We start from the raw sequence: 25,211 nt of genomic DNA, 5'->3' as shown, positions 1-25,211 counted from the left end.
TAAACCAGTAGACTAGCAGATTATATAAATATAAAAGTCAGTCGACGTTACTAGTGTCACAGAGGAACATATATAGCACATGGAAGCCGATAAGGCTATCACAAATCATAGCAACCCAAAACATATACAGAACCCACACGTATGTCTACAGACCTCTACAGAACATAACAGAATCATAAGACGGGACAGGGCCCCGTCGTACCCCTGAATAGCGTACATATATACAACAGCAGCAGACTGTACCAGAGTATAGGCTCTGGACAAAAGAGCGCTCCAGAATAGCAGAATAGGTGTCCTAGGCAGGTGGGTCAGCAAATCTGTAGTCTGTACCTGCGCGGCATGAAAACACAGCCCTCGAAGAAAGGGGGTCAGTACGAAATATGTACTGAGTATGTAAAGCATGGAACGTAGTAAACAAAGTCATAATCGGAACAGGAGATACAGAAAATGAACGGAATATCCAGATTAGCAAAATGCTGATCATAAAGCATAAATAGTACTTACAGGAAACGTATGTCATACCTAGTCCCATTACGAAACAAAATCATAACCGGAACAGAACGTACAGAAATGTGAGTGAGATGTCCAGAGTATCAAATGCATATTTTCAAAACATGAAGAGTGTGTACAGAAACATATGCCATATCATATCCGGCCCCTTCCAGGGGACTCGGTAGACAGAACGTGGTCACCCCCCGACACTGGTGCCACAACACATAAGGATCAGAAAAGGGGAATAACCCCGTAACATAGCATATCATATCAGATGGCCATATCAGATCATATCATATCATATCAGAATAGTGTACATGGCACAGCATACTCCACAACCCATGTACATGTATACCTGCCCCCTCACATCGAGGCACGGCGAACAATGCAGTGGAAGACGCTTGAGAACATATCCTGGCCCGGGCTCAGTGTGGGAAACGTTGAGGCATCCACGAATGGAGTAGTGAGAAACTAAATGCAATAAAATACCTTATATATTTCCAGAGACTCAATGAGGCATATCAAATGACGAATCAAATCAATAAAATCGGACGGAATCATAATAAGTGAATTTCGAATGTCATAATGGATTACGGAAGCATAATCTTTCTAAGTTCGTTTCCAAGTTCCAAAACAGTTTACAAGACTTAATAGAATATTTAAAACAAGTTTTATTTAGTAGTTACAAGAGTAGTTAAAACATTTCTTAAAAAAAACGCTCGAAGACAAGTCATAACCACTAAAAGGGTAAAATCGGAAATAGTGGACCCACCTCGGGACAAACGAAGCGATGGGCTCAAATTACGTATTTAAAGCTTATAAAGTCACCTACGGAGGTTCTAGGGGCATTCCATAATTTTCTAAACAATTTGCGGAAGTTTGCACAATTCTTTCAATAAAGCATACTTATAGGGTTCAATTCCATTGAATGAAAAAGGGGTATTTTCAAATGCGGATTCCGATGAGCAGAACGCTTTTCGAGGCTCAAATCCGATCCTAGTACACCTAGGGCATGCCAAAAGAAGAATCGGGATAGCTTTACATACCTTGTATGCTCTTTACGCCTTTCCAAATTCAATTCCCGTTTCGCCCAAAATCTGTAATTGGTCACATTTACCAATTCTCAATTTCCAATCTTTAAGTATTCAATCTTTATTCATAATTGCCTACAGAAATTTGGGCAGCATCTCCCCTATACATATAGCATCCCCGAGAATTTAACTCGGCCAAAACAATCAACAACAACCCAACAACAACATCAACAACAACAATAGTCACCATAAACACAATATAACTTAACTAGCTATCTTTCCAACATAATGTCATAACCTTCATTTCAACTTCAATTTCCAAACTAATCTCAATGGTTTCACATTCATCATTAATCTAGATCATCACAATATAATTTGGAAATATTTCATATCATTCCTACGAAATATTCACAAGATATACAAAATATACAAACTTTCCACCAAAACATAATTCACCCAAAACTTCAAATCTTCAACCTACATATTCATAACATATTTCCACCTTCCAATTTCATCAACCATTATCATAATTTACATCTTAACAACTTCATTTCCATAATATCTCAAAATTATTCTAAGGTGACATAATCTTCTACATTCCAACTTCAACCAAAATTCATTCAACTTTCATTTCCAATATAATTTTCACCATAACCACAACTAGAATACAACATAAAATTCAACTCATATCATATATACAACAATATACACACACGGCTACATACATATATACATACCCACTTTGCAAACTTCCATATTTTCATAATTTCTACTCATTTCCACATACCACAACATAAACAAACCTTCATAACATAAGAAAAAGGAATTGATTCTTACCTTTTTCTACAAACTTCTTCACTTGAACAAGTTGTCAACTTGAAGAAATAAGTGCTCCTTCTTCCAAAACAACTACACCAAGTTGTAGAGGACACTTAATTTAGTAGGAATTCAACAAGAAAATAATTTTAGAGGCAAGATTTTGAGGGGTGATTTTTCTATGGCCAAACCCGAAATGGCCTTATTTTTGCTCTTCTTTGTGTTTGTTTTTCTCTTCTTTGCTTCATGAATGTGCTTGGTTGAAAATGAAGACTTAGCCCCTTTTTATTATTAATCACATGACTAATTTAAATGGGCTTGGGTCCTTTATTAAGGACCATGGCCGGCCACCTCCTCACTTGGGCCTGAATTTTTCTTTTCATTTTTTTGGGCCAATTCGGTTGGTCCCGAGTTGGGCCTAGCCCACTGACCTTTCGACCTTAAAACGTTCATATCTCCTTGTACCAACGTCACCTTGGAACCCACGACCTATGGATGGAAAGCTAATTCAATTATCTACAACTTCTATTTCTTGGTATATTTCCAAATTCCAAACTTATAATACCGTTTTTGCCCCTCCAAGTCAGGTCATCCGAAAACGTTTTCATAAAAATATTCGTTTGGAGGGCTTCCACTTTGATTTGGACCAAGGGTACTTCATGAGTTGTGTTTAACTTCACATATGTGATTCATATAATTTGTCACATGTCCCAAAAAAAAATCTTGATGTGTGGGCCCCACCTTAACTTACAATTAATCCGACGTTCAAAAATACGGGATGTAACATCCTCCCCCCTTTAGAACATTCGTCCTCGAATGTTCAACTAGCCTTATGGGGTATTATAATACGTCGGAGAGGTCTCTTTCTTTCCTTCAAAATTTCCCAAACGTTACTATTACTATCCTCCTTTTACGTATTCGTTTTCTTTCTATTTCCGAACATCGTTGCGCTAGAACGTCCCGGCCTTAGCTGGCGACGGAACTAGTGTCAGTTTACTTGTAATATCTGTACCATGTCTTTCGCTTTGTCTCTCAAATTCTGTTCAGTTAATATCTTTCATACCTCGCGACACTGGCTGCTGAGGTCCACATGTCGGTCGGTACAATCATGAATGGGGTGTCATATGCACACATACACATTTACTACCATTTTGCTTACAAAACAATTTCCAAATGCTTATTCAAACTTACTCTCATTCCCAAGCTGCATTGCGCTATCTTCTTCCTCACCAGCTTATCTTGTCTTAGTCTACCCGACTTCTTGAGGGTTTCTAATAACTCCGCATATCCTAATTTCCTTTAAGTTACCTCAAATTTCCCATTCGTTCCTTATTCCTATACTTGTGAAAATTTTAGTTTACTTCCCAGGGGGTCACCCATCCCAGAATTGCTCTGGCCCTAGCACGCTTAACCTTACAACTTTAATGCATTTAGGCACGTTAGGGCCGGTATAATTACACCAACTGCCCCGCACGTCCTTTGTCACGTAATTTAAGGCAAATCGGGGTCTTAACAACTTTCAAAACACCCTCGTAGCGGGTCCCACCCCGACTTAGAGGGGATTCTTTTACTTTTCTGACTATATAGTTACCATGTCGCCCCCTGTAAATCCTCAATATTTACCTTCATGTATATATATATAAAATTCTAGACCGCCCACGAGTTTAAGTTTTTATTCCACAAATTCCATCTCCAATCTGTCGATGAAAACTGATGGAATGTTTCTGTAAGGCATCTTCCGACCACCAGCAAAAGAAAACTAGAGTCCGACGAACTTCGCAGAATCTTTTAGTACTTAATTCACATAATTACCTCCATATTTATATATATATATATATATATATATATATATATATATATATATATATATATATTTTTGAGTCGTGAGCGAACCACTCAATTCCCAACTGCCTGTCATACACTTTGTATCCTTCCAATTAGAGGAAACTTAATCGTTGGACATTTTTGCCCTTCCACATATTTTTGCCCTTCACATGGGCTGTGCTAAAGCAAAATGGGGTTGGAACATATTTCTGGTCCATTTGAATAAATTGCGAATTTGCTACTCGTATATGCTTTCTCGAGATAAAATTTTCCAAACAAAGATAATGCTTCTTACGAATGCTATGGAGGGTATCTCTTAAACTTTAATCCAACATAATGGGTTTGCCCTATCGGTATCGACCCTCAAGATATGTTAAGAATTTATATCTCATTTTCCTGTTTATATTCCTAGAAAAATTTGGGCAGAGGTTCCTCTGTATTTCTTACTATCCCAAAACCTGTACACAGGAAATACCAACCATGCCTCACAGGGCCAACACATATACGTATATACGTATCATATCATATCGCATCATAGCCACACGAGGCTAACAATTTCAAATAAAAGTATAAAGATGCCAAGGCTTACCTCACATGCCCAACTCAAACTGCACCTACTACACTTTCCTGTTTATTTTTTTTCTTTTCAATCTTCAGCTTCGTGTTTCAATCGTATTTCAAACACCTTACCCAGCATACATCTTTCATACCATTACTTACCTGTGTACTGTGTAGCTTCCAATATCATCAGTCGCTGTCTTACGTCGATACCGTTCTCCAGCTGAAATCAGAGGTTAGAAAAAAAAGGAATTCATTTCCTACAGCGGGCTCTATCGCACGATCTAAGATTCAAAGAAAGGTAACACCCTAGATGTCCTGTAGCCTCCTGTTTATAGATGTGGTGCACAACACACCGATAAACAAGACTCTACTAGACACGGTCTGTAGACATTCCGAGGACAAACCGCTCTGATACCACTTTTGTCACGACCCAACCCCGTAGGCCGTGACTAGTGTCCGTGCTGGACACCCAAACGTACCCAATAACCTAAACCAGCAGACTAGCAGATTATATAAATATAAAAGTCAGTCGACGTTACTAGTGTCACAGAGGAACATATATAGCACATGGAAGCCGATAAGGCTATCACAAATCATAGCAACCCAAAACATATACAGAACCCACATGTATGTCTACAGACCTCTACAGAACATAACAGAATCATAAGACGGGACAGGGCCCCGTCGTACCCCTGAATAGCATACATATATACAACAGCAGCAGACTGTACCAGAGTATAGGCTCTGGACAAAAGAGCGCTCCAGAATAGCAGAATAGGTGTCCTAGGCAGGTGGGTCAGCAAATCTGTAGTCTGTACCTGCGCGGCATGAAAACGCAGCCCTCGAAGAAAGGGGGTCAGTACGAAATATGTACTGAGTATGTAAAGCATGGAACGTAGTAAACAAAGTCATAATCGGAACAGGAGATACAGAAAATGAACGGAATATCCAGATTAGCAAAATGCTGATCATAAAGCATAAATAGTACTTACAGGAAACGTATGTCATACCTAGTCCCATTACGAAACAAAATCATAACCGGAACAGAACGTACAGTAATGTGAGTGAGATGTCCAGAGTATCAAATGCATATTTTCAAAACATGAAGAGTGTGTACAGAAACATATGCCATATCATATCCGGCCCCTTCCAGGGGACTCGGTAGACAGAACGTGGTCACCCCCCGACACTGGTGCCACAACACATAAGGATCAGAAAAGAGGAATAACCCCGTAACATAGCATATCATATCAGATGGCCATATCAGATCATATCATATCATATCAGAATAGTGTACATGGCACAGCATACTCCACAACCCATGTACATGTATACCTGCCCCCTCACATCGAGGCACGACGAACAATGCAGTGGAAGACGCTTGAGAACATATCCTGGCCCGGGCTGAGTGTGGGAAACGTTGAGGCATCCACGAATGGAGTAGTGAGAAACTAAATGCAATAAAATACCTTATATATTTCCAGAGACTTAATGAGGCATATCAAATGACGAATCAAATCAATAAAATCGGACGGAATCATAATAAGTGAATTTCGAATGTCATAATGGATTACGGAAGCATAATCTTTCTAAGTTCGTTTCCAAGTTCCAAAACAGTTTACAAGACTTAATAGAATATTTAAAACAAGTTTTATTTAGTAGTTACAAGAGTAGTTAAAACATTTCTTAAAAAAAACGCTCGAAGACAAGTCATAACCACTAAAAGGGTAAAATCGGAAATAGTGGACCCACCTCGGGACAAACGAAGCGATGGGCTCAAATTACGTATTTAAAGCTTATAAAGTCACCTACGGAGGTTCTAGGGGCATTCCATAATTTTCTAAACAATTTGCGGAAGTTTGCACAATTCTTTCAATAAAGCATACTTATAGGGTTCAATTCCATTGAATGAAAAAGGGGTATTTTCAAATACGGATTCCGATGAGCAGAACGCTTTTCGAGGCTCAAATCCGATCCTAGTACACCTAGGGCATGCCAAAAGAAGAATCGGGATAGCTTTACATACCTTGTATGCTCTTTACGCCTTTCCAAATTCAATTCCCGTTTCGTCCAAAATCTGTAATTGGTCACATTTACCAATTCTCAATTTCCAATCTTTAAGTATTCAATCTTTATTCATAATTGCCTACAGAAATTTGGGCAGCATCTCCCCTATACATATAGCATCCCCGAGAATTTAACTCGGCCAAAACAATCAACAACAACCCAACAACAACATCAACAACAACAATAGTCACCATAAACACAATATAACTTAACTAGCTATCTTTCCAACATAATGTCATAACCTTCATTTCAAATTCAATTTCCAAACTAATCTCAATGGTTTCACATTCATCATTAATCTAGATCATCACAATATAATTTGGAAATATTTCATATCATTCCTACGAAATATTCACAAGATATACAAAATATACAAACTTTCCACCAAAACATAATTCACCCAAAACTTCAAATCTTCAACCTACATATTCATAACATATTTCCACCTTCCAATTTCATCAACCATTATCATAATTTACATCTTAACAACTTCATTTCCATAATATCTCAAAATTATTCTAAGGTGACATAATCTTCTACATTCCAACTTCAACCAAAATTCATTCAACTTTCATTTCCAATATAATTTTCACCATAACCACAACTAGAATACAACATAAAATTCAACTCATATCATATATACAACAATATACACACACGGCTACATACATATATACATGCCCACTTTGCAAACTTCCATATTTTCATAATTTCTACTCATTTCCACATACCACAACATAAACAAACCTTCATAACATAAGAAAAAGGAATTGATTCTTACCTTTTTCTACAAACTTCTTCACTTGAACAAGTTGTCAACTTGAAGAAATAAGTGCTCCTTCTTCCAAAACAACTACACCAAGTTGTAGAGGACACTTAATTTAGTAGAAATTCAACAAGAAAATAATTTTAGAGGCAAGATTTTGAGGGGTGATTTTTCTATGGCCAAACCCGAAATGGCCTTATTTTTGCTCTTCTTTGTGTTTGTTTTTCTCTTCTTTGCTTCATGAATGTGCTTGGTTGAAAATGAAGACTTAGCCCCTTTTTATTATTAATCACATGACTAATTTAAATGGGCTTGGGTCCTTTATTAAGGACCATGGCCGGCCACCTCCTCACTTGGGCCTGAATTTTTCTTTTCATTTTTTTGGGCCAATTCGGTTGGTCCCGAGTTGGGCCTAGCCCACTGACCTTCCGACCTTAAAACGTTCATATCTCCTTGTACCAACGTCACCTTGGAACCCACGACCTATGGATGGAAAGCTAATTCAATTATCTACAACTTCTATTTCTTGGTATATTTCCAAATTCCAAACTTATAATACCGTTTTTGCCCCTCCAAGTCAGGTCATCCGAAAACGTTTTCATAAAAATATTCGTTTGGAGGGCTTCTACTTTGATTTGGACCAAGGGTACTTCATGAGTTGTGTTTAACTTCACATATGTGATTCATATAATTTGTCACATGTCCCAAAAAAAAATCTTGATGTGTGGGCCCCACCTTAACTTACAATTAATCCGACGTTCAAAAATACGGGATGTAACACATTCACACAAACATGTCAAGAGGGCCATTGCACGTTTATTTTCTTGATGCCGAGAGGGCCATTCATACAACATGCCAAGAAGGCCATTCATACAAACATGCTAAGAGGCCCATTCATACAAACATGCCAAGAGGCCCATTCATAAAAACATGCCAAGAAGGCCATTTATTTCAATTGCCAAGACGGCCAGTTATTATAATCGCCAAGAAGGCAATTTATTTCAATTGCCAAGAGGGCCATTTATTTTAATCGCCAAGAAGGCCATTTATTTTAATCGCCAAGAAGGCTATTCATACAGACATGCCAAGAGAGAATTTTATTTAAACTACCAAGAGGGCCATGCATATAAATTATGGGATATAACAAGACAATAAAGTGATGTAAAACCAGTCATGAGACCGTAGCATTCGCTCAAAAGTCAAGACGATGTAAATCCGGTCAGATGACCGCAGTATTCATCATCCAAAAATCAACATTACTCAGTAGATGGAAGAAGATTGGTAGCCGCCAAAGAGCAGGCTGATCAAATCAAATCTAGACAAATTGTGGAGCAAACGTGGAACTTTTTCTTACGCAGCCGGTCGAGATAAGGTGCCCATGAGAGTCAAGCTCTCCGGCCAGGACTTGGAAGATCACTACTCACTATGCTCAGCCACACAATATTGTTTATTGCTTATGTGCTTTGTTTGTTTATATTATTCCACAACCGATCGGGCACACACCGGAACACATAAAGGCATTCCCACATAAGGGATACTCTTTTCCTCCGATTGAGTCAAACTACAAGTGATTTGATTCCCAAGAATAGGGATATGTAGGCGGACTCAATGCTAGAGAGCCAGTCACACTCCTACTAATCACACAAGACTTCCCAGCTTGACAACCGAAGGATCTGACAATTTGCTTAAAATTGCATTTAGAATTCATAATTGAGTCGAACTACAAGTGGCCTGAATTCTCATGAAACCTGAGATGTGCAGGAAACCCAGAAACCAAGGTCAGGTCATGTATTTGAAAATTGCATAAAGAGGGAGGAAGAATGAGTCGGGTCTGTCAAAAATCAGGGTTAGTCAAAATTCGTTGCTCAGGGATGGTCTTGCCATCCCCGAAAACCGAAGGAGAAGTTGTTAACACCTAATTTTTGACCTCCCGGAATTTAGTTTAATTACTCAGAGTCCCCAAGTTCAAACAGAGCAAATATCTATTTTTTGGAAGCCAAGATGAATTTTGTAAAATTTATTTACCATCTTATTTTGGTAAGATAATTTCAATAAATAATATAAATCATTTTTTAATTAATTGTCGTAATTATTTAAATTGGCCAAATTGACAAATTGCAAGTATTTTACTCTGTTTAAAATTCAGGAAATTTGATTAATTAAATAAATTATTCATTTTACCTCAATCTCCATTTGGCCAATTATTAGAATCTATCATAATTAATTGAGTATTTAATTATGATTAATTTTGAGAATTTGCTCATTTGATGGCTATAATTGAAATAATCAATTAATAGCCCAATTATGGCCCAATTGGAAAATTCTTCCCATAAATGAGTCTGTTTTTGTAATTTTACCCTTTATTGATTATAGGACATCATTGGTTAATCAATTAAGGCTATTTACAAAAATTTGTCACTTTAAATCGGCTAAAGGCTGTAATTGATAGCCTAGTCTTAAAACCAATCCATTCAAATGGCATATTCGCAAAATTGAGACCTTATTTATCTAATTAACCATTGTTTATTCATAATTAAGGGATTAGAGTAATTATTCAGGTCTTAATCATGTTTATTTATTAAAGTACGTATGTACGTATATACATAAATATAAATGTGATACACGCATATATCACATGTATATAAGTGTGTACACAAGATGGCCCCTTAAATGCTTTTTTTAATGGACCAGGTCAGGCCCAAAAGGACCGACTCAGTCCAAATTATTAAAACTAAAAAGGGGTATAGCCCCATCCGTTTTTCCATTTCACCTTTACCCCTCCCCTTTCCTATCACCTGCTTTGGGAAAACCCCTAGGAAACGTCATTGTTGGTTCCATCTACCTAACGCGACATCGATGGGGATTTTTGCACGATTTCAGTGCTCGTTCGATCCTTACAGGCCTGGTATGGCCATTAATGGTAAGATTTTAATGCTTCCCTTCCAAGCAAAGCCAAACTCGACCTTAAACAATGGTAAGGTCAACTCTTTTCTCTTTCTTCTACATTGCAACGTCCATAGACTGAAATTCTTTAATTGTTTTTGTTGTTTTGCGAATTTGAATAAGGTATTTTCATTGGTTTTTGAAGAACCAAAAGGATTGAGCCATTGTAGTTCAAATCCAGCCCTTGATTACTTATTTACATTCAATCTCAGCCCTATAATATGAGGATGTGAGGAAGAAATCTCAATTTTGAAGATTTGTCCCACATTGGGTCATCTAGGGTTTTAGGGATTTGGGGTTTCCTATTTAAAGGGCCTCAACGTTCATTGTCAAATAGGCCTTGAGCAGAATACACAATATTAACTCATATACTCGAAATACCTAAGTTTTTTGGGCATGTTTGCTTTAAAACTTTAAGAGTTTGAGTACGTATAAATTTTAAAAGTTTAATTTCTTGTTTTTTGTTGGCTGTTTTTGTGTTAAGCCTATTGGGGGAACAATTGAGTTTTCCAAGTCCAATTCTTGACCAAAGGCTGCGCTCGAAAAAAGTCATCTTTCATCCTTTCCTCTTTTTAATTTTCTGTATTTTATTTTGCTGTTATGTGCTTGATATGGGGAGTTTAGTGTTAGTGTAGCTTAGTTCATATTCATGTTTGGTGTTTATGTATGCTTAGTATAACTTAGTTTAATTATCTAGTCTTTTGCTAAGTAAATTTGTGATTGAAGTCATTATTGATATTCAGATTAAATGTGTCTATTTCAATGTCATATGTAGTATAGTTTAGTGTCATTACAGCCAATTTGTTTAAAGTCTATCTAAATTTATGCTATCTTATATTTCTTGTTTGTTTTGGTTTCTCTTTGGTATAGTTGCGTTAAGATTGGAGTATCTTAGACCTTGATCCAACACTACTATGTATTGTTGTTTGTTCTACATCAGGTTACCCTCTAGTCCAACATTACTGTATGATGTCTTGCTTGTGATTAGTTGAGTTTACATGATTTTGGGCTTGTATTTGGTTTATTAAGTTGCCTGTTTTAGCTCAAGCTGTGCTATGTAGTTTTGATGTTGAGCTTAATTCCTAAGATAGAGAAGATATATCAAACCATAGGGTTGGATGCTTGATGGTTCATAATTTTGGTAAAATTCTAAGTGATTAATATGACTTGGTTAAGTGTTAAACTAGTCAAGAAAAGGGCTGCCTAAGGACGCTGATATGGCCTGTGTAAATATATAATTTCTATACCTCATCTCCTATAATCTAGATCTTGCTTATGGTATCAATAATTAATAAAATATGAGACTTAATCACTAGAACTGAATGGTTTCAAAGCTTAGGATTAGAAATTATCTTGGATAACTAATTAGGCAGAGAACAGGACCTCAAAAGGTTAATGTTAGACTTGCACTAAAGATAACTGATTGTTTGGAGTTTGATGTAAAAGTTAGAAGTTAAAAAGGGAAGGTCTAACATGTTAAACTGTTGGTTTGTCTTTCTGAACCTAATTATTATAAGGTCAATATGCCAAAGTGTTTTGTTGTATTGGGGTGGTTAGGGAAGGTTAAAATTAATTTTGAAAAAAAAGGACTATGAGTTGATTAATCTGGAAACGGTGCTAGAATATTGAAGCTATCAGAACATTTTGTTGGTTAAACTAGTAATAGTCCTACATGAACTAGTTTTTTTCCTTAACCATGAAAATGATATATTTCAAGCCCTCCCCTTTTAGATAAATTTGAGTATATTATTGTTGCCTACTGGATATGGTTAAAGTGCATATTTGTGGTGTTACCTGTCTACTACTTTATGCTCATGTGTGGGGTTACATGATTCAATAGTTGTTTACAATCAAACCTTTGTTATTGCTACGGTTATGCTGAAGCTTGCCTTAGCACTTTTTTGTGTTTAGTTTTGCAATGTTCATTTATTGTTATATGGTTGACTAGTTGGAATAATCTGAGTATATATAAGTGTTTAATTTTGTTAAGGCAGTTGAGGTTTTATACCTTTATATTTTTGAAGTATATTCATAAAGATACACTAATAGGGAAGTTCAAGTGGCCAGCAAAGATTAAGCTTGAACCCTCCCTGGTGCTAGCCATGCCTGGGGCTCCTAATCCCCTAGGAACTTGTGCAACATCGGGAACACGAGGGTAAAAGCTTTCTATTGCTAACCATTTAAATATCCCTAAAAGGTTATATTTTGGGTATATCAAAAGAATACATATGTATAAATCCCTTGCCCTTAACTCAAACTTAAGCATATGATTAGTTAGCTTGCTGTTTATCTCATTTTAAACTTTGATTGTATGATTAGATATGTATTGATGATATTAATCCTTATCCCCTTTTCTATGTGAAATCCTCCTTGCATTTTCGGGTCCTCCTTTCTTCATACAGGAATTGGGTCGAGGCCCAATTCTAAATTTGTTCAAGGCTATGCTTGATTATATAAGGGAAGCTAAAATTTTTGAAGGCCCAATCATGGATAAAAATGACTCGAAGGCCCAGCTATGGGTAAAAATAGCACTAATGGGGCGGGTAGCCCATTATAAATTAACTATTCTTCCTTCTTTTATTTGATTCATTTTTATGGTTCTGTAAAACTTAAACCCTATTATTAGTGAAACCTTCAATGATTAGAAATAGGATATCACCTAGTAAAATAAAATTACAAGGATGTTGTTTTTGTGATATGAATTACATGGTTTTCTTTTTAATAAACCGAAAAATGCATGTTTGCTTAAGATCACAATGAAAATGACCTCTTTGATAAAACTTGGCAAAGTTATTTGGATCTGGAAGCTCTTTAAAAAGTTTGGCATAAAAAAATGATATTTTGGACCTAAAACACAATGCATTACGTGGCTTTTGACTCAAAAGTTTTTTTTTTCGGGGGGGGGGGGGGGGGGGGGGGATAATTGAACACTTGAATATTGGGCCTAAAGAATTGGACTAAAAGATTTTGTGGAATGGAATTAGACCCTTGTGTATATCAAATGAATTTGGGAGACAGGCCCACTATGATGACTTGAAACAGAACTCGTTTTTTAACATTCGACTGGATTTATGACTTTGATTAAGTAATTGGGCCAAGAAACTATTGGGACCAGATTGAGCTTTGTTGGACTATGGAATGTTGGACTGGGGATTGAGCTTTATAAAGATGTTTTTGATACATATGAAGCTCAAAATAGTAGTGACTCCACTCGAGGGTGACTCCGGGTGTGTCCTAGTCCGAAAACAAAGTGAGTTGAATATTTGCGTAGATTTTCCAAACAAAAAACCCCATATTTATAAGGGGACTTTTGCCAAAATTTTCCAAAACTACACTTATATGATGCTAAAAACTCTACGTTTTGCGAAAAATCTCAAACACATAAGCAAATAAATAAATCTTACAGTGAAGCTCGTAGGTTAACCGTATTCTATGGATCCTTAATACCAGGGTTCTTAAAACCTTCCCTGGGGGATCACCAGAACCCTTACCTCGATCTCTAGTCCAAATAAGATTTTTTCCCGTCTGAAAAACTCTTAACTTGGTTTTCCTAATTTTCCTTTTGAATAAATTAGGTGGCAACTCTAAACACTAAAATATCCAATTTAGAGCACCAACAACCTCGGATTACTTTAATGCCTTAACCCGCATAAAAGCGAACCATAACAATGGTCCGAATAGGAACCTTAAGAACTTTCTTGGGGTTTGCTCTACCAATGTGCATCCGAGCGTCTCAATTAAAGCAGTCAAGCTATGGCTCTTCCCGTACTCCCTTACGGGGGAAGCCACGGCTTGGTTAGATGATCTTCCATCCGGGTCCATCACTACATGGGAGAAATTGACCGAAGTATTCCTCAACAAGTTCTTCCCTCCATCTAGGATGTTTCAACTCCGTGACGAAATCAATAACTTTCGTTAACTTCCTAATCAGGCTCTCCTTGAAACTTGGATTTGTTTTAAAAAGAAAGTCAAAAGTTGTCCCAAGCATGGGTTTCCCGATAGTGTGCTTCTACAAACATTTTATAGGTCTTTGGATTCAGTCAACAAATCGGTAGCGAAAAACATTGCAGAAGGATCTATTATGGATAATTCCTATGCTACGGTTTGTGAATTGTTGGATAAATTGACTGAGACTAATGAAGCATGGCATACTAGGGAGTCGGAAGTAAGTGGAGGAAGTTCCTCCAAAAATGTGCTCACTCATGAGATGATTAAGTAGGAGGAAGAGAGAGATGAATTCATGGAAAAACTTGTCACCCAAATGGAACTTCTTACAAAACATGTCATGGGTGGTGGAAGAAAAAAAGGTGAATGTGGTAGGATCTTATGAAGGGAGTTCTCCGGATGAGCAATATTTTGAAATGTATGATGAGGAGGTAAGCTATATCAACAATCAAAGGGAGGGTTCCCGACCAAACTACCAAGGTCCATATCAAGGATCTTGGTGGCAAGGTCAAGGGAATCAAGGTTGGAACAAGGATCAAGGTAACTCAAGTTGGAGAGATAATCGTTATAACAACCAAAAGGGTTACAACAACAACTACAACAATCATCTGAGTTCGAATCCATATGTCCTTCCAAAGGGGGATCAACAAAACTCTAGTCAACCGCCTAGTAGTGATCCTGCTAGTTCAAAAATCGAAGAGATGTTGTTAAGAGTGTTGAAAAAAGTGGAATCCACCGATACTTTTTGCAAGGAAATGAGAGATGAAGTGAAATCCATAAGGCAAGTTGTAAGTTCTCACTCCACCTTCATTAAATAACCGAAGTCTCAAGTTGGCCAAATCTCAGCTATTCTCAATCAAAAGAAAAATGGTACACTTCCAAGTGATACGATAGCGAACCCGGAAAATGAAGAACACAAGTTGAATGCTATCACAACAAGGAGTGGCAAGCAAATTGGGGAGGAAACCGTGTTGAAAAAATATGTGGTGGTTGATGATGATAGGGTTGTTGAAAAGCAAGTTGAGCCAACAAAGAAGAGGGTTACTTTTGAGGAGCCCATTAAGGTAGAAAAAGGTCTCGAAAGTGGTAAAGCCATGGGAGATGAGAAAGTAGATGGTGAGGCACCTAAAGTAATGAAAACATTTCCTAAGCCTCCACCACCATTCCCTCAAAGATTAGCCAAAAAAGCGGATGAAGGAAAATTTCTCAAGTTCATTGAACGGTTGAAGGGGCTCTCAATCAATATTACATTGGTCGAGGCACTTGAGCAAATGCCCGGTTATGCAAAGTTCATGAAGGATCTAGTGACTAAGAGAAGGAGCTCTAGCTTTGAAACCATGGGAGGTAATCATCATTGTAGTGAAATTGTTACCATAGCTTTGGAATAAAATAAAGAAGACCCCGGAGCCTTCATAATTCTATGCACAATCGGTAAATACAAGTTTCCAAAAGCTCTATGTGATCTTGGAGCTAGCATCAATCTGATGTCGCTTGCAATATTCAACAAGTTAGGTTTGGGCATTCCCTGTCCCACAACGATGAGATTACTTATGGTGGATAGAACTATAAAGAGGTCCGTCAGCATTCTTTATGATGTACTTGTGAGAGTGGACCGATTTATTTTTTCGGCCGATTTTGTGATCTTGGATTGCGAAGTTGATTTTGAGGTGCCCATATTCTTGGGAAGACCATTCTTGGCTATAGGGCATGCCCTCGTGGATGTGGATAGAGGTGATTTGAAATTTCGAATGAATAATGAAGAGGTCACCTTCCACATTTTTAAATCTATGAAGCAACCGGTGGATATGAGTGTCGTGTCAGTTATTGATACCATTGATGAAGCCATCGAACCAACCGTAGAGCTTGAGCATGTGGGTGAGATGCTAGCAGCAATCTTGATGAATTATGATGGGGTGATGATGAAGAGTTTGAGGAGATGGTGAATGATTTTTTATTGGGTTGGGGTCATATCACTACAATTTAAAGAAATTTGATCTTGATTTAGAGAACCGGGCATCTCCTCCCGCAAAGCCCTCCATTATTGAGCCTCCTACTTTGGAACTCAAATCTCTTCCTTCACATTTAAGGTATGAGTTCCTTGGTCCTAACAACACATTGCCCGTGATTATCTCCGCTCGGTTGACGGATGAGCAAGGAGAGAGGTTAATGGTGATCTTGAGGAGATATAAGAAAGCTATTGGTTGGTGTATTGCGGATATCCAAGGGATTCAGCCCGGCATTTGTACTCACAAGATTCAACTTGATGAAAGCGTTGAATATTAAAAGAGTTTGAATCCTCCTATACAAGAGGTAGTAAAGACCGAAATCATCAGGTGGTTAGATACCGAGGTTGTGTATCCGATAGCGGATAGCTCTTGGGTAAGTTCGTTCCAATGTGTCCCCAAGAAGGGTGGAATAACCGTGGTGCCAAATGCTAAAAACTAATTGATCCCCACACGCACGGTCACCGGATGGCGGGTATGCATGGATTATAAGAAGTTGAGCAAATGGACAAAAAAATATCACTTCCTAATGTCTTTTATGGATCAAATACTTGATAGGCTTACGTGTAGAGATTATTATTGCTTCCTCAATGGCTAATCCGGATACAATCAAATCACAATTGCTCTTGAGGACCAAGAGAAAACCACTTTCACTTGTCCTTATGGGACATTTGCTTTCAAGAGGATGCCCTTTGGGCTATGTAATGCGTCCGCAACTTTTTAATGTTGCATGATGTCTATTTTCTCCGACATGGTTGAGGAGTCCATAGAAATCTTCATGGATGACTTCTCTATGGTTGGGGACTATTTTGATGGGTGCTTGGAAAATCTTGCCCAAGTATTGAAAAGATGTGAAGAGACAAATTTGGTTCTCAATTGGGGAGAAGTGTCACTTTATGGTTAGAGAAGGAATCGTCTTGGGTCACCAGATTTCGAAAAAGGGGTTTGAGGTTGATCAAGCTAAAATTGAAGTTATTGTAAAACTTCCTCCCCTATTTCCGTCAAGGGTGTTCGTAGCTTCCTTGGTCATGCCGGATTTTATAGAAGATTCATCAAGGATTTCTCGAAAATAGCCAATCCTCTATGCAAGTTGTTGGAAAAGGAGTCAAAGGTCATTTTTTATGATGCTTGCTTAAAGGTGTTTGAGTGTTTGAAAGAGAGAGTCACATCGGCTCCCATCATCATTGCTCCGGATTGGTCTAAGCCTTTTGAACTAATGTATGATGCAAGTGAATTCACCATGGGGTCCGTTCTTGGCCAAAAGCGTGATAAGATTTTCCATCCCATCTACTATGCAAGTAAGACTCTAAATGGTGCTCAATTGAATTACAAGGTTACCGAGCAAGAACTACTTGCCATTGTGTTTGCCTTTGAGAAGTTTCGGGCATACTTATTGGGAACTCATGTGGTGTTTCACACCGACCATGCGGCACTTCGCTATCTCATGACCAAGAAGGATGCTAAGCGAAGATTGAGACGATAGGTCTTCTTGTTGCAAGAATTTGACTTTGAGGTCAAAGATAGAAAGGGGTGTGAGAATCAAGTTGCGGATCACTTTTCACGGCTTGAAGAGGGCGGGAAGCCCTGTGATGATCACAAAATCAATGAAATATTCTTGGACGAACAAGTGATGGCAAGGTCTTTTGATATGATTCCTTGGTATGCCAACTTTGCCAACTACCATGCTAGTGATATAATGCTGGAGGACTTGAACTTCAACAAAAAGTACAATTTCTTGAGCGATGTGTGAAATTTTTATTGGGATGAGCCTTACCTATTCCGGATTTGCGTCGATAACATAATAAGAAGGTGCATACCCGAGGCGAAAATGATGCATATCATAGAGGCTTATCACTCATCTCTCATGGGCGGTCATCATAGCAGTTCAAGAATAGCGGCAAAAGTCCTCCAAATTGGTTTCTATTGGCCCACCATTCATCAAGATGCCCACAACTTTGTGAAAGCATGTGATCAATGACAACGGCAATGGGATATTTCTAGAAGGCATGAATTGTCTATGACACCAATTCTTGAGGTGGAGTTGTTTGATGTATGGGGCATTGATTTCATGGGGCCATTTGCGAGTTCCTACAACAACAAATATATTCTTGTGGTGGTGGACTATGTGTCCAAATAGGTGGAGGCCATTGCACTTCCCAATAATGAAGCTAAGAGTGTCACCGCATTCTTGAAAAATCACATATTCTTAAGGTTTGGGCTCCAAGGGCCATCATTAGTGATAGGGGTACTCACTTTTGCAACTGGTTATTCAAAGCGCTTCTTGAGAAATATGGAGTCAAGCATAAAGTGGACACCCCTTATCATCCCTAAACAAGTGGCCAAGTTGAGGTGTCGAATCGGGACATCAAGAGCATCCTCTTCAAAATCGTTAATGCAAATAGGACTGATTGGCCGAAGAAGTTGGATGATGCTCTATGAGAATACCGAACGGCATACAAAACACCCATTGGCATGTCCCCTTATCAATTGGTATTTGGAAAAGCTTGTCACCTTCCGATGGAGCTTGAACACAAAGCACTTCGGGCATTGAAAAAGTTAAATCTTGATTGGGGAGATGCTTCGCAACTAAGGATGGATCAATTAAATGAGCTGGATGAATTCCAATTTAGAGCCTATGTGAGCTCTTCCATCCACAAAGCCCGTATGAAGCATTTCCACGACGAAAAGATCTTGCAAAGAGAGTTCAGTCCCGAGAACAGGTGTTTTTATTCAATTCAAGACTCCGGTTGTTTCCTGAAAAGTTGAAATCATAATGGTCCGGCCCGTCTGAAATCACCCAAATGCTCCCACATGGAGCAATTGAACTTGTGTGGCCAAGTGGTAATAGAATCAAGGTGAACGGGCAAAGGGTGAAGCATTACTTGGGGTCCCCGAATGAAGCAAATATTATCAAGTTAATCTTCCTAAATGAGCCATGAAAGTTACCAATGTCGTGTCGCGACGTAAAATCAAACGCTTCTTGGGAGACAACCAAAGTTTTCATTTCCATGTGTATGTTGTTTCTTTTTACTTTCGTGATATTTTAATGTGTGTTTAAGTGTGTAGGAGTAAGTTGGGTTACACAAAAGAAGAAGAGTTGGGAAAATGCCAACAAGCAAGACATGCTGCAGCATATGCCACTCGCATGTCATGTCTGCTGCAGCACTTGCGTCTCGCAGGTGGTGCAAAATGACAAGCCAAGAAGGGTCGTTTCTCTATCAACATGTGCTGCAGTATGGCACTACATGCGAAACACATGCACAACATGTTGCAGTAAGTGCGAGACGCATGTAGTGCAAGTAAGTAGAAAATCACGCGAGTCAGTTGACCCGACCCGATCCATCAAGCTTAATAATTCAAAAAAGGGTGCGTAACTGATGTAAACATCAGTTACAAACCTTTCCCTCTTCCCTTTCTTAACTGTTCCCCTTCCCTCCTATATCATTCCTTCACTCAAATCATTCCAATTCACACAAAAATTCATAACTAGGGTTTCTACAAAATCCAAATTTTTTGGCAAAGCTCTTTCCATTGTGCAAATCTTCATCCACTCTGAAGGTATGAATACTCTACTCTTCTTTTCACTGAGTGATACTCAAGTAGTGTTTCAAACCATTGAGTTGCAATTCATCTCCATGTAATGTAATTAGTTAGTTTTCTTTTATGAAGAACTATCTGTTGAATAATGTGGGTTGTTTGAAATTGATGAAAATGGGGAATTCTTAAGTACCCATGCTTGCGTGGTCACACTAGGTTGATGAAAGTTGATAGTTCATGAATAATGATGAGAAATTTGGGGAATTCTTGAGTACCCATGGTTGTAAGAGTTGATTATTGATGAATGCTCACAACATGTTTGATAAAAGGCCTGAATGGCCATATATGCTTATATTGGTGGAAACTAGAGAGTTTACCAAACTTGGGGAAGTCTTGAGTACCCAAAGCATATTTACTGTAGATTAGAACCCATGGTACCCTCGGAATATTGTAAATTGTATGTCTAATTGTGAGGGGTCTTCATTGAACATTGTCCTAAACAATTAAATAGCTTTTCTCAATGATAGACGGGTTGACAGCTTTCTTAAGGGAAATAGTTACATGAGTATGTTCTTCTGTGTGTGAATATGATTACCTGTGAATATGTGTTATGTATATATCCCTGTGTTTGCATTAAAAATATAAAAATAAAAAGAAAGGCGTTTCAGAACTTCACCTGCGTGCAGCACCTGCGAGTGGCATGTTGTACATGCGACTCGCACTTGCTGCAGCATGTGTTGACAGTGATGAAAAGATGCTGAAAGTTCAAGTGGCAAAACCTGCGACACTACATACGAGTGGCATGTAATATATGCCAGTCGCATGTGGTGCTCGCATGTGATGCCACAGTGCACTGTTGTATTTTCTGTTCCTTCTTTCGAATTCCATCTGGTTTGCTTACTTCTTCTTACTTAAGAACACCATAAATAGTGGGTATATGTTGTCTGATTCACAAGATGGCTCGAACTAACAAAGTAAAAGGTTGAGGCAAAAAGGCAACACGACAAGCCTCCACCTCTAGGAGAAAAGAAAAAACACCTGTGGATCCTGTCCCCAGTTTGAAGAGGGAACACATAAGGCTTCTGTATCTGAGCTCGAGGATGCCATCACAAGAGGTGAGCGAAAGGAATCCATGGAGTAGAGTTTCACAGTACCTGGGTCCAGGGAATTGTACAAGGCTTGGGGGGGGGGGGGGGGGGGGGGGGTTATTAAACCCGATGGAAATCCAGTCCGGGGATTCATCGCAGAAAAAATGGTCACGTTGAATGGTCTACAGGACCAATGCCCGGGCATCCTTCGTAAGCTTGAGGCATTGAGATGGACTTATTTCATGTAACCAGTCGCGTATTGTCCAGCCCTCATTATGGAGTTCTATGCAGCATACGCGGTCAAGTTGAATGCGAAAATCTCGCGCGCCAGCCCAAAAAAAATGTTGAACACTTCTGTTGGATCCTAGTTCGGGGGAAGGATATTGATTGCGCTGTTGACACCATCACTTCCATTATATATGAGTAGAGAAGAGAGACCGACCCTGTTGAAGGTTGGCCTCCGATGAACTCCGAATATGAACTAAGGATGGAGAACCCGGAGGAGCAGCGTGAGTGGGTTGCTTCAGTGATTGCATCAAAGACTCCGGCGGTGGCTGAACCCATCAGTACCCATTAGGAAGAGCACTTTAAACCACAAAGCTAAGTTTTGGCTATCTCTAGTATCCTCACGGGTGATTTCTTTTAAGAATAACACCAACATACCCATTGAGAAGTGTATTCTCATTGCTTCACTCATGTCACGATATCTTGTTAATGTGAGGGTGATTATCAGGGATGATATCAAGAATAAGTCCACTCAGAAAGGCACATCATTTCCTTTTCCTTGCTTGATCACTGAATTATGCCGTAAAAAGGATGTTCGCAAGATTCTTGGGTAGACAGGATGGTCAAGGCTGACCAAACAATAGATTACACCAAATTGGAACCGGGTAGTAAAAAGAGGAAGCGAGTGAGTCCAGAGCCCAGAGCCGAGAGCGACAGTTCTTGATGCTCACATTCTTGAGCCCGTGGACTTGGCTACTGATGATGATTCTACTGCTCCTAGTTTCGTGATTCGAATACTCTAAAACCGGCAAAAATGCTTAAGTTTGGGGGTGGTGGTTGGCAAGAAATAGTGTGTTATGCGATGGAAAGTTAAAGGGCACACAAAAAAAGGGAATGTATATGTATATATATGTATATAGAGTTGTGTATATGTACATATAGATTGTGTATGTAGTTGTGAACACGAGTGTGTAAATAATAGTTGTAACTAAGGAAATAAGTTCGGGAATCTAGGGAGGTAATAATGTTGTTGGCTAAAGGAGTAGCTACTAATGGGTGGTATTAAACGATGAAAAAAAGGACGAATTAGGTGAAGGGAGCGTGTTCGATAATGCTTAGGGAGACGTTATGTCACTCTTATCCAAAATGCACCCTACCTTAACCTCAAACCTTCATTATAACCCGCAAGTCCTAGTTGATTTTGAGAAAAGTGTGTTTACATTAGTGGAGAAATACTTAAAGGGCAAGCTTATGGCATCGCATTTGTGTACTTGTACATCTTCTTTCTGAGTGAGAGTTGTTCTCTTCTTATTCATCTTTTGTCCCATTTGTTATTTGTGAATATATGTGTTTTGGGACTTTCTTTGGTCTTTTTGTGAGGGCATGTGGATTACAAAGCTTAATGAAAGAATTGCTTCTTCGCTTGTCATTTGAAGTCGTTCCCTTAAAAGCTAGAATAACATTGTGTCACCAAGTGAAGCGATTCATTAATGCTCAACCTTTGAGGAAATGCACCATGTTTGCAACGAGAGGGAGTGGTAATCATATTGTGAATGTATGTTTGTAACTGATCACTATCATCATTGTAATACTTGAGCAATTGTCATGTGTTGTAGTGTTGCTTTAATTTCTTGAGGAAAAGCAACAGTATAAGTCTAGGGGTGTTGATGTGCCATGAAATTACGGCACATTCGATGCCAATTGCTTAATCTTTTGTGAATCCTCAAGTACTTTTGATGTCACTTTTCGTGTTTTTGTTTTGATTTGTAGAATAACAAGTGTTGGAAGCAACCTGAGGCAAAATGAAGCAAATACAAGCCAAATTGGACCAAAACACCACCCGCGAGTCGCAGGTACTGTAGCAAATGATGAAAGAGATATTGAAGAACTGAAGATAGTAGTGCAGCACATGCGAGCACCACATGCGAGTCGCATGTGGTGCATGCGAGCCGCACTTGCTACAGTATATGCCGCACCATAGTTGCTTGCATATGCACTGCCTGCGATGTTTTTGGTGCAATCTGCAACTAGCAGGTTGCACATGCGACACCAGAAGCGAGTAGCACCAAACGCGCATGGGTATTTTTGTCCAGAAATTGTTCCCGTTTTGACAAGTCTATAAATAGAATTCTAGGGTTTTGTATTCATTGTTCTACATTTTCTGAAGTTGTCTTTTTGTGGAGCTTATTTATTATTGGTGGTTGAAGCTTTTAAAAGATTCCCTACTTTTGTCATCTTCTCCATTCTATACTTTTGTAAGCTTTATAAATACTCTTTATGCTATTACAACAATATAGCTTTATAAATGCTATTACTTTAAAGTGCCCTTTCTTGAGGAATTAATTAAATCCCCAAAAGGAGCCCTTGATAGCTATATTATCAATTGAAAAGGGATTTGTTAGAACAAATGGATTATAAAACAGTAGTTGATGACTTCAAATAAAGCTAGAAAGTAGAGTTTAAATAAAAATATATATGATGATCTTTCTTTTTTTTTTTAAACAAAATTAGGGTCTCTGTGAGGTTTGACCTTAGGCCCCTGATCTTGTTGAGCCAACCCTGATTTCCCTTTGAGAAAGAAATTTTCTTGAAGTGTTAATTGGCAAGCATTCGTTTTTCAAGTCTATTTTAATTGTTATTGCAAGTGAATATGCATCAAGCGCGCACACAATTGTTTTAATACAGATACGGCAGAATTTTATACCATAGAAATCAATCAAAATATTTACCAATTTATTTAAAGGAAGATTTTAAGAAAATATTTGAATCCATTATAAGAAACAGATTTTAAAAAAAATTAGATTATTTAACTTGTCAGATCTTCAATTAATCATAAGATTACACGCACTATAACAAAGTTGCCAACTATAACGTTATACTCCCTTTTATCGCTTCATCACATTGGATTTAACAAATCAATAATAATCTATAAATATCAATAAAAGGTATAATAGTTAAATCAACCAATAAATAATTCAAGTAAATTGATATTTTGAAAAATCTCAATCTCACAACTCAAAGATTAAATAGAAAAAGAAGAGAAATTCGTAACTGAGCTCCAACAAAGGCAAAATAATTTTCAGAACGTAATAAAAAAAAATGTGCGCACACAAATATAATCTTCTGTAAAATTTCAAAAATTAAATGGGATAAAAAAAGTAGGCACCATACCTTAAAACTAATACTCGTTAAAATATTTATGAAGAAGAATGTGAAATAGTACCAAAATAATTCTGTAATTGTTACTTTTATGAGATGAGGAGAATTATTTACCTGGATCAATGAATCTATCAAAATTTTAGCCAGATGCAAGAACACCAATGGCAAATATCTATTCTTAATAACAAAATTTTAAATCATGTAATAATAGATTTTATTTCTTTAAAATATGAGCAACCTGACCTGTCATTAGCAACTAATAATTAGAAAACATAAGCAATATAATATTAAATTAATGAGATCATCAATTGTTATGAATTAGAAGGCCTAACCAATTTCCTGTGACGGAATGCAACAGTCCAAATAATCTGTACAAAATTGTAAATAAGTCAATTTCAAATTATTAATTGTAGATGAGATATTATAAACAAAAATTACAACTGAAAACTTTTCAATTAGCAATTGTCTATCAAGAATACACAGTCATTTATTATTGTATAACTTCAAGAACAGATTAAAATTTTAGAAAGCTTACCCCAAATCACAAGCAAACTTATTTCTGCAATCATAGACACGATCAAAATTTCATGGTAAAGAATAAAGAATGAAGAAGTCAGTATAAGAGCTTTGCTAGATAAAACAAATTTGTCTTACCCTTCATCTTATGAAAGCAATGAAATCTCACAGATAATAAGAAGACAACAATAAATTTATAAGGAAAACAATCTCTCAAAAGAATTGAGCTATAATTGAA

At 37.8% G+C, this 25,211-nt stretch overlaps 1 long non-coding RNA gene across 4 annotated transcripts; it reads right to left on the bottom strand.

Annotated features, from left to right (window-relative positions):
* On the bottom strand, positions 1–25,211 carry LOC132626364 (uncharacterized). Of its 4 annotated transcripts, none has more exons than XR_009577250.1 (5): positions 24,993–25,211; positions 24,790–24,825; positions 7,573–7,644; positions 6,751–6,801; positions 1–6,175 (listed from the first exon to the last, which is right to left on the bottom strand). It is a non-coding gene; the product is annotated as an uncharacterized LOC132626364 (long non-coding RNA). The 4 variants fall into 4 exon arrangements; XR_009577249.1 differs by having other exon boundaries at positions 1–5,542; positions 24,993–25,205; XR_009577251.1 differs by having other exon boundaries at positions 1–1,589; positions 2,361–6,801; positions 24,993–25,204.

Source organism: Lycium barbarum, chromosome 2 (assembly GCF_019175385.1).
Source record: "Lycium barbarum isolate Lr01 chromosome 2, ASM1917538v2, whole genome shotgun sequence".
In the NCBI taxonomy this organism is placed as follows: Eukaryota; Viridiplantae; Streptophyta; class Magnoliopsida; order Solanales; family Solanaceae; genus Lycium; species Lycium barbarum.
This window is presented reverse-complemented; position numbering and strand designations above follow the sequence as displayed.